This window comes from Heliconius melpomene, chromosome 18 (assembly GCF_056956725.1).
Source record: "Heliconius melpomene rosina isolate 202511_hmr_F chromosome 18, ASM5695672v1, whole genome shotgun sequence".
Lineage (NCBI taxonomy): Eukaryota > Metazoa > Arthropoda > Insecta > Lepidoptera > Nymphalidae > Heliconius > Heliconius melpomene.
In genome coordinates this window covers 16,250,930-16,259,732 of record NC_140406.1, presented here as the reverse complement: position 1 = coordinate 16,259,732, position 8,803 = coordinate 16,250,930, and the positions used below count along the sequence as shown (strand labels likewise).

The following is an 8,803-nucleotide window of genomic DNA, read 5'->3' as shown; positions in this document are numbered from 1 at the left end:
CATGATATACAGAAGTAAATATAGTAATCGTTAGTTAGTTAGTTAGTAGGCCCGCCCCGCCCCGCATGCGGTCGAAACTATGCACAGACTATAGATTTGGTTAAATAATAATTCTTCTTAAATTAAACGCAAAACTTTAATTATACATTTATTACGTGTATTACAAAAATAAATATTTCTGTATGTTAGTGTAGTTAAGGAAGGTATCGGGAATTACAATCTATAAAGCCTCGTTCGTTTGAATTGAACAGGACACCTCAAATATATTGTTAAAAATATAATAAACAAACAATAACAATACTTTAATAATAAAAAATATGATTCAGAAGTAAAAAAAAACCGAAAACAGAAGGATTTTCTGTTTTCTTTTTAAAATTGGGTTGAATAGCTAATGTTTGAACAAAGACAGAATATATACATTAAAAATGTTATCTAATATAGTAATTTATTCCGATAGCTTTATTCCCTTCCATAAATCTTGGTATAGTTTTTCTGAAATAAATAAAAAGACACAAAATTAAACAGAAAACCATTATTATATTTACTTACTTTTACAATTTTTTTGTGATAGTTCGATTATATTATCGAGTTTGTGCCTAAAGATATATATAATCTAAGAAATCTCAAGTCAGAGGCCGTATGAAGCCAAGTTTTTAGATAAATCAGGGATTGTCTCGGAATTATTATGTATTGTCCCGTGTCTAGTAATTTCGCTTTGCTTTCCCGGAATCCATAAATACTAGTTTTATTTTAATTGTATTTATGTAGTAACAATTTACGTAATTAAAGATACTTTCATTTCTTTCTTTTTACAGCTTCACGCTGTATCCCACGAGTGGCAGGATACGCTAAATGTGCCTAGTGTTAAGACATTTCGCTACTTATACTTATTCCGCCGAATTTAGGAGGTACTGCGTGGCGAATATTTTATTTCAGTGGGGAACCTCAACATCGCGACAAAAGATTTTCAAAAAACAAAACTTCTATGTAGGTCTAACTCGGATGGAAAGCATTAGCAGCTTTGATTTCGTTCCTGGCCCAGAAGTGTACTACCGGAAATTATAAGCTGACAATCCTAAAACGTACCTTATTTTTGATATGAAACTTTATAATTCAATTTATAATATACTTATACAGCGTGCTTGATTTATTTTTTAAACTTTCTAATGCCGGTATTTTAGAGATTTTTTAATCCTGATATTTTTTACCATCTAATTTAGAGGTATTGAATTTTGACTAGCGGAACTGCGGAACCCAACGCCGTATTTCAAAAACAACTTTAAATAATATAATTATAATATATTAATAAAAAAGATCTACCTGTTTAGGATACATAACCTCAATGATAGGTCCGTTATAAGTGCAAGGATTGCACACGTTGCACTTGCGCTTGCAACATGTCGCTACCCCGAAGAGGAGCATTAATATCAATATTATATATCTTTTGTACTGCATGGTGATGGTTTACTGTGAAAAAATGTTTTAAAGCAAATGTAGATTTTGTTATGAATCTGCCAATATCCGCGCATTGGGCTATGGGACTGAAAAATAGTTTTTAAAGTGCCGAATCTCAAAACAATAAGGACTATAATTTTTTGTCTATCAAGGAGCTGTTGCAAACGAAGGCCAAGAGACCCGAGAGCGCTGTGTCGCACGGCAGCTTGTTTCTTTAATTCTTCGTATATAAGTAATAAGTTACCTTCATTCCAATCTTCGCCCTAACTTTAGGTCCTCCAAACTGATTACAGGGGTAGCACCCGCCCTCTCTACAGTGGCGTCTGTCGCGCTTGCACCCACGAGCTAGATCCAACATTGATACCACAATATGTATGAACACTAGGACAAATTCGTTCAAGTAATGCATTGTGCTGAAAAAAAAGTATTTTTTTTAGAACTCAATGCAGCGCCTCACCTCGTTACCAGAGTGAAGAAAATAAAAATATCGAATATTTCATTCCTATAAGAAATGGACAACCTGTCGCGTTTACAGTCGCGCGCTTGTACGCTTGTGGGGGCAACGTCGCCACAACAGGCCTTAAAAACTATACAGGTTAATAAATACATAGGTTGACAGTCGAATTCTTTGACGCAACGTCTGTAGTGATTATTATTAACGCGACGGAAGTGGGTTCGATTCCTAATAAACACGCAGTGCCTCAAAAATTGATCGTAGCGTAGGATGATTCACCTTGAAATGACATCAATATGTACAACTCATTGTTATAAATAGTATTATTATATATATTAGTATATTATAATGGTATGTATTTTTTCAAATGTATATGTATTATGTTTATGTATTAGAATTTACTATGACATGTAAGTTTATTTACACCACCCACTCTATTTTATCACAGATTTCCTAACCCAAAGGTTGTCTGGTAGAAATCGCTGATTAGCGATAAGGCCGCCTTTTGTGTGTCAATTGTTATATTTTTGTCGTTTTTATACTCTTCTTTTTCTTCTTAATATGTAATTGTGCACAATAAAGTGTAAATAAATAAATAAATAAATAAATGCGGAATACAGCGCGAAGCTAAAAAAACCCCAGACTAAATAAAATAAAAATTCAGAATGCAGATAAACAAATTATTATTGTAATAAAAGAGTAATTTGCGAACTACCTAATTTTCTTAAATTTCTTAAAACCAAACAATAAATACAGTCTTATACAACTGCACCTAGATTTATATGTGTGTAGTGTAATAATGCCCTACATTTCATGAGGCAGCTTCCAAGAATCACTCACCGCCACCGACCGGCAACGCCGGAAGTACGCGTTATGCCCATTCCGTGTTAGATGGACAGTGATATATTACATACGTATGTATGTTTGTGCCTCACGCTATATTCCGCACACAGCAAGATAGACTGAGGGAACCTAGTGTCAAGACATTCTGTTGCCCTCTCCCTGATCAAATTTTCAATACATTGCGTGTTGAGTGGCGGAGAAACAGGCAAAATTTTTAAAAGTCATATTCATGGGTAACCCAAATTGACAAATACCTCCAATAATAGTTTTTCTCATATACTCGTATATTCAATGTACACACAGAGATATGTTACAATTTAATTATATTAGTACCTAGATAACGTGACTTCATTTTACCTATTTATTTTTTCGGTCTTTCACACATGGGCGAGCTGTCGTCACAGGTAACGTACTTGTGGCTGGTGCAGCCGTAGCAGGTCTCCAGGTAGGAGAGCACTAGAGTCACTATCAACACTATTAGCTCTTGTACGACCGCCTTGTCCATAGCATTGGGGAGGATTTGGGGATCTTAAAAGTAGTTTATATTAGTTATTTAGTAAATAATGTTACCTTGGCTTCTCAACATTTTAACGGTAATATCAAACAAATTATATATTTTAAGCAAATTCATTCAATACGTAAAGATCTAGGGTATATTTTAAAGCTCAGTATGATAATTTAAAATTATAAAAAATTTAATTCTTATCTTAAATTTGAGGCCGAGACGATTTGTAAATTCTAATCACGGTTTTGTTAGCTTCTCGCTGTATCCCGCGAGTAGCAAGGTAGGCAGGAGGGCCTAGGGTTAAGATAATAATATTTATGCCTACCTATTGTTTACAGGGCGGGTTATCAGGATTGCAAGTGACTCTCCTTTCTCTTCTACAACCGGAGACTAACTCCAGGAAAATAAATAAGACCGTCAGTAGAATAGCAATATATTGTCTTTTCATCATACGTTGGTCGGAAACTGCTTGAATACACAAAAGAAATCTAAATTATTAGCACTTAACTGCGGCTTTGCCTGCGTGGTTAAATGGAAATAAGTAAGAGTTACGTATGACACATGTCACAGAACAAGAGTCCTCAGTAAGAACACAATAATTAACTTTCAATTTGAAGCAGACTAAGATTAGCGCGTTGAATCAAACGAACTATTCAGACGTGTAATATTAAATATAGATAATTATTATATGAATTTATTATCCAAAAAGTTCACAACTAATTGTCACAAAATTTGTCACTCCGCTCCATCTAGGAAAGAGAGTGTATTATTTAGCTATTTCAGTAGTAGACTAAGGTAAGATTTCCACCCGGAATAATTTCCCCTGGTTCCCTCTGTCTACCCTGCTATGTTTTGTAAAGCAAAACTACAACTGTTTCCTTCTAGAATTTTGGGAACTTTCATTCGAACAAAAGTTGTATTCCGGTGTTCTTAAGATACTCCACAAGTATGTTATCTTTATCTTGTCCGGATGCTTTGACATTTGATGTTGAATTGCATCAGCGGAGTGAAATTATTTCCTTGTTACTTGACTGTTTCCTTCTCAAAGCTTTCGGACCTTTGTGTTGCGATATCTTATAATTGAATACTTTGACACATTTTTTTTCTGCCCTGCTATATGCGGTTAGTAGTTGTATAAACCAAATGGCATACCCAAAAGAAATTTAGGTTCGATAAATAATTGATTAGCAAAATCTAGCTGCTTTAATATACATCTGCAGTGCGAAATGAAAAAAAAAATAAAATACTTACTTATAATCACTGCATGTTTACCCTAAATTTTTATGTTCCTTAAAATGAATTCGTTCACTTGTGGAATTTTGAAGTAGTTTGAAAGTATCTGTGAAAGAGAAATAATGTGTTGAGTCTTGCCACCAATAATATCTGTGAAATGATTAATTTCTAAAAATATAAAGCAATTATTAAAAAGAAAAAAGACTAAATAAAAGGTGGAGTTGGACCCAAAACAATATTTCTTCATAAAATAATTCTCGATGACGCAAAACAATTAGGTAAAAGAAAACTAATATTTTCTTTAAAGTTTATTTCGGTTCAATTATTATATTAATACATGGATCAGTGGCAAGCATTTACTGCTATAAAATTGTTATGTCATGTAACACTCTTGACAGATTTCCTTAGATCTTCTTTCTATGATTCTTCATGGATTGAAAAAAAATATTCCGTAATGTTTTCAATTCATGGAGCTTATTAGTTTCTATAAGGTCCTCTCCTACAGGGTGCTCTGCCAGAACAGGGTATGGATTTTTTGCAGCAGGCATTTCCTAATGAGAACAATGCTGATAAGACTATCAACACTGCGTAGAGAAAAGTCCAATTAATTTTAGCCATGTTGAATCTGAAATAAAATGTTGTGTTATAGTATAATACAACAAAGTCTAACCACAAACAGAAACAGATTGGCAGAAAGCTGTTTAACTTAAATAAATTTAAAGTAAACTACAGGATTATTATAAATATTAAGTATTTTCAATTAGTTACAGATTATACAAAAAAGCTCTTACCTGGAGTCTACTTCTTGCACGGCGCAGGGGACCTACACGCAATATATACTTTTCTTGTGCAGCCGTCAACACTGAACATCAGGGAGAGAATCATGAGGAGAAAACAGAGGGCTCTGATCAGGCCCATGGTCTTTTAGCGACCATGGCAGTCATCTGTGGACAAGTCTACTTTTTGTATCGTAGAATTCCAACCTTCACAGTAATGTTTTTAAAATATATCAGACATATTTTTTCCCTCTTAAGATAAAGTATCACGTATGGTTTCGCAAAATAAAGTCAGAGAGATTAATTATACAGAAATACGAGAAATAAAAAAAACACAGAACATCAGTACTTGACCTACATACAGAGAAAATCTTTGGGTGCCATTAAAATATAAAAAAAAAATAACTGTATTAGTGTATTCATAAACTAATGAAATAAAGTATAGGTACAACGTAATATTAGTTCTCGTTAAATATTGTTTTGGGTCACGCCAAGTTATTTAAAATCTTTAGAAACAGTGCTGTCAAACCTTAGGTTGTAGAAAAGCAACGTTTTATAAAAATCAAGGTTAAGAAAAAGATCCTCTTATTTATAGGTTGTTTATGTTACCACTTAAGACATTGAGCGGTTGGTAGCGGAACCTTACATCTAATTGGCCTAGGGAAATATCTACAATAGGATTTGCTTAAGACATTCCGTTCACATAATTTTCGAGATCTGTCTTTGTTGATTGGCTGTACTCAGGGCTGCCTTTTTAGCAGAGCGGGAAAATGAAGATAATACTGTACCGAGTGGGGATCAAACGCACAACCGGCGCATTTAGAGTAGGTACGTCCCATAGCACCACGAAGGCTTCCAAAAATTTACTATATAATCATTAGTTAAATGTTCTATAATTTCTGCGGAACTAGGAAATCTATACGTATCTTTCGCTCTATAAAAAGATTATATAGGAAAAAAATTGTAAAAAATTGTTGATATGTGAAATAAAGGTAAATTATCGTAAATATTACTTACCTGTATTTTTTTGGAGTTTTCCTTGTTTGACAGAAATTTTGAGTGATAAATTTGATGTGTCAAAAAGAACGTCTAGAAGTTTGAAAGTAGTTGTCAAATATTAGAATTTTATCAGGATACCAATGAGGTTTTCTTTTATTAATCCTTCGCCCATATGCCTGGCCGTAGGAATAGAGGGGCTAAATTTGCAAATTTTACTACCAAAAAAAAATTATAATTTTACCTTTACTAATTTTCAAAAGGGGCAAGTTCAAGTCTTGCTAATTTGTATAAATTGCATACGTTTCTAAATATTTAGTATTTCGTACGAATAAATTGCGACTGTAAGCGTGTTAGGTTATGGGTTCGATTCATACTCGAAGATATAAATCCTCGTTCTAGTAACGAATCGCGGCGTTGAGTTCCTCCACTCAACACCCAATGACTCAAGAATTCGGCGAAAAGTACATCATGGAAGTGTTCTATTGGAGACTACGTTCTCCATCTTAATACTAGGTTCCCTTAGCCCACCCTGCTGTGAGCGCGATACAGCATTAAGCTAGAAAAACCACAAAGGACCAATCAGCTATATATTTATTACACGCACTTTACGGCCGAACTCCGAAGCTATCCAATGAACAGAGTTAACGTTTCGTTACAACCCGATTGCAGCGCATTAAGTCGTAAGGTTTACGAGGTATGGGAGTGAGGACGCGTCTATTTCGGACGTCGCGTTGTTGTGACGATTGATTTAGTTAATAGTGAGGTTTGTATTTGGTAGGAGTTCATTATTTTTGTTGCTCATCTGGCGGAAGTGGAGGTGGCTGGAATTAGATGGATGTAAGATGCCTAAGATCTGAATGATTGGTGTTCTGAGGAAAAAATGTTTTTGCGATTACATAGGATATAATAAATGGAATTTTAAAAATGCTTTTTTTATACACTTAGTCGGGTAGGCAATGGGAACCTGGGGAGCTAGTTTTGAGACACTTCGTTTTTATTAACACATTTCTGATTCACGTCGAGTTCTCCAGGCATTGCAACTGAAGTGAAGGTACTCACCGCCGCGCGTAGCCTCGTTACCAGAGCTAAAAAATAAAAATATTTAACCGTTGCGTTTACAGTCGCCCACTTGTGCCTCCGCCTCCGCCACGACGGCCTCTTTATTACTAGCTTATAATTAACTTTTTATACTCTTCTACTCTAGATTATTATTATTTTTAAATTTAATTCTTTGTTCTAGTGTATCTTAGTCCACCTGGTAGATAACTGAGAGTTCGGGATTGAGTTTAACATAGAAATGACTAACGTGATATAATATAGCCTTCTTCTCCATAGAAAAAATAATCAGTTTCAATATAGTACAAATATTTGTTGTTATAATATGAATTAATTACTTCAGAACAATAAAATATTTTAATTTTATCACATTAGCCCGTAGGCTAGAAGTAACATCACTAGAACATTGTTATTTTATGATGCCTTCACAATACGGCATTGCGTGTTTATGAACGACAGAGTTAGTTAACGGTTCTGGAAGTCTAATAACAAATTGGTTCAGAATCAATTCATCGAGGGGTTCGTAGTAAAAACAACACTATTTCTAGGGTTCAGCACCGATCACTCTGTCTGTATGTCTGCGATCCATCAAGAACCTTTATCCCAGGAACCCTTGGAGATATCGAGTTGAAATTCAAACCATGGTCTAAGATGTACAGACCTACGATTTCCAGCAAAATCATATTTCTAAATTTACTTTTAAAAAGATTTGGCCATTTATATCGTAAGATTTTCCTTTCTTTTATTTGCAAGTTCTCACTTCATGCCAAATTTCATAATTTTGGCTTTGAGTGACGAAACGAACGAGGACCTGAATATTTAATATTTATTTCAACTGAATATCTACAGACAATAATAAAGTAAATAAATAAAATGATCACATAAGGCTTCCGACTTTTCCTTTTGATGTACCAAACCCTAAAAAGAACTGTCACGTAACTCGTCACGTAGCAAGAAATATCTTGAATTGGATGGTAATTGTAAAAGAGTGTCTTGACACTACGGACTTGCTGTTTAACCTGCTATGTGCGGGATAAAGTGTAAAGTTGAAAATAAAATTAGTAGGTACATTATTTACACAAGAAGGTCTATATAGCCTAATAAAAACATAATTTTTATTCAATAAATCATAAAGCGAGAGGCGTGAACTCAAATCTTGTTGAACGTCAAATTTAAATGATTTTTATGTTTTAAAATAAAAAAATACGTATTACGTTTAAAATTTATACACCGGAAATGTACAGTAGCGGAAATGACGATCATAATAACATGATAAACATATTTCACAAGTGAATAGTGGGTAGGCAGAGGGAACTCCATTCCTCACAAATGAGGCAATTTTCAAAACATTGCGTGTTGAGTGGCGGAACACAACGCCGCGCGCTTTGTCTTGTTACCAAAGCGATAAAATAAAAATATTTAATTTCTTCAAATACGAATAGAAAACGCAAAAGTCCATTTTACATCCGCTTTTGTGCGGCT

At 34.2% G+C, this 8,803-nt stretch overlaps 2 long non-coding RNA genes across 3 annotated transcripts; both read right to left on the bottom strand.

Moving 5' to 3' along the window:
* Window positions 1–161: 161 nt before the first annotated feature.
* Window positions 162–1,864, bottom strand: LOC146529728 (uncharacterized). The gene is made up of 3 exons (XR_014878983.1): window positions 1,700–1,864; window positions 1,321–1,467; window positions 162–492 (listed from the first exon to the last, which is right to left on the bottom strand). It is a non-coding gene; the product is annotated as an uncharacterized LOC146529728 (long non-coding RNA).
* A 2,919-nt stretch (window positions 1,865–4,783) lies between these two features.
* Window positions 4,784–6,480, bottom strand: LOC146529727 (uncharacterized). 2 transcript variants are annotated; one of them, XR_014879031.1, is made up of 3 exons: window positions 6,284–6,480; window positions 5,282–5,434; window positions 4,784–5,115 (listed from the first exon to the last, which is right to left on the bottom strand). It is a non-coding gene; the product is annotated as an uncharacterized LOC146529727 (long non-coding RNA). The 2 variants fall into 2 exon arrangements; XR_014879030.1 differs by lacking the exon at window positions 6,284–6,480 and having other exon boundaries at window positions 5,282–5,607.
* Window positions 6,481–8,803: the final 2,323 nt, after the last annotated feature.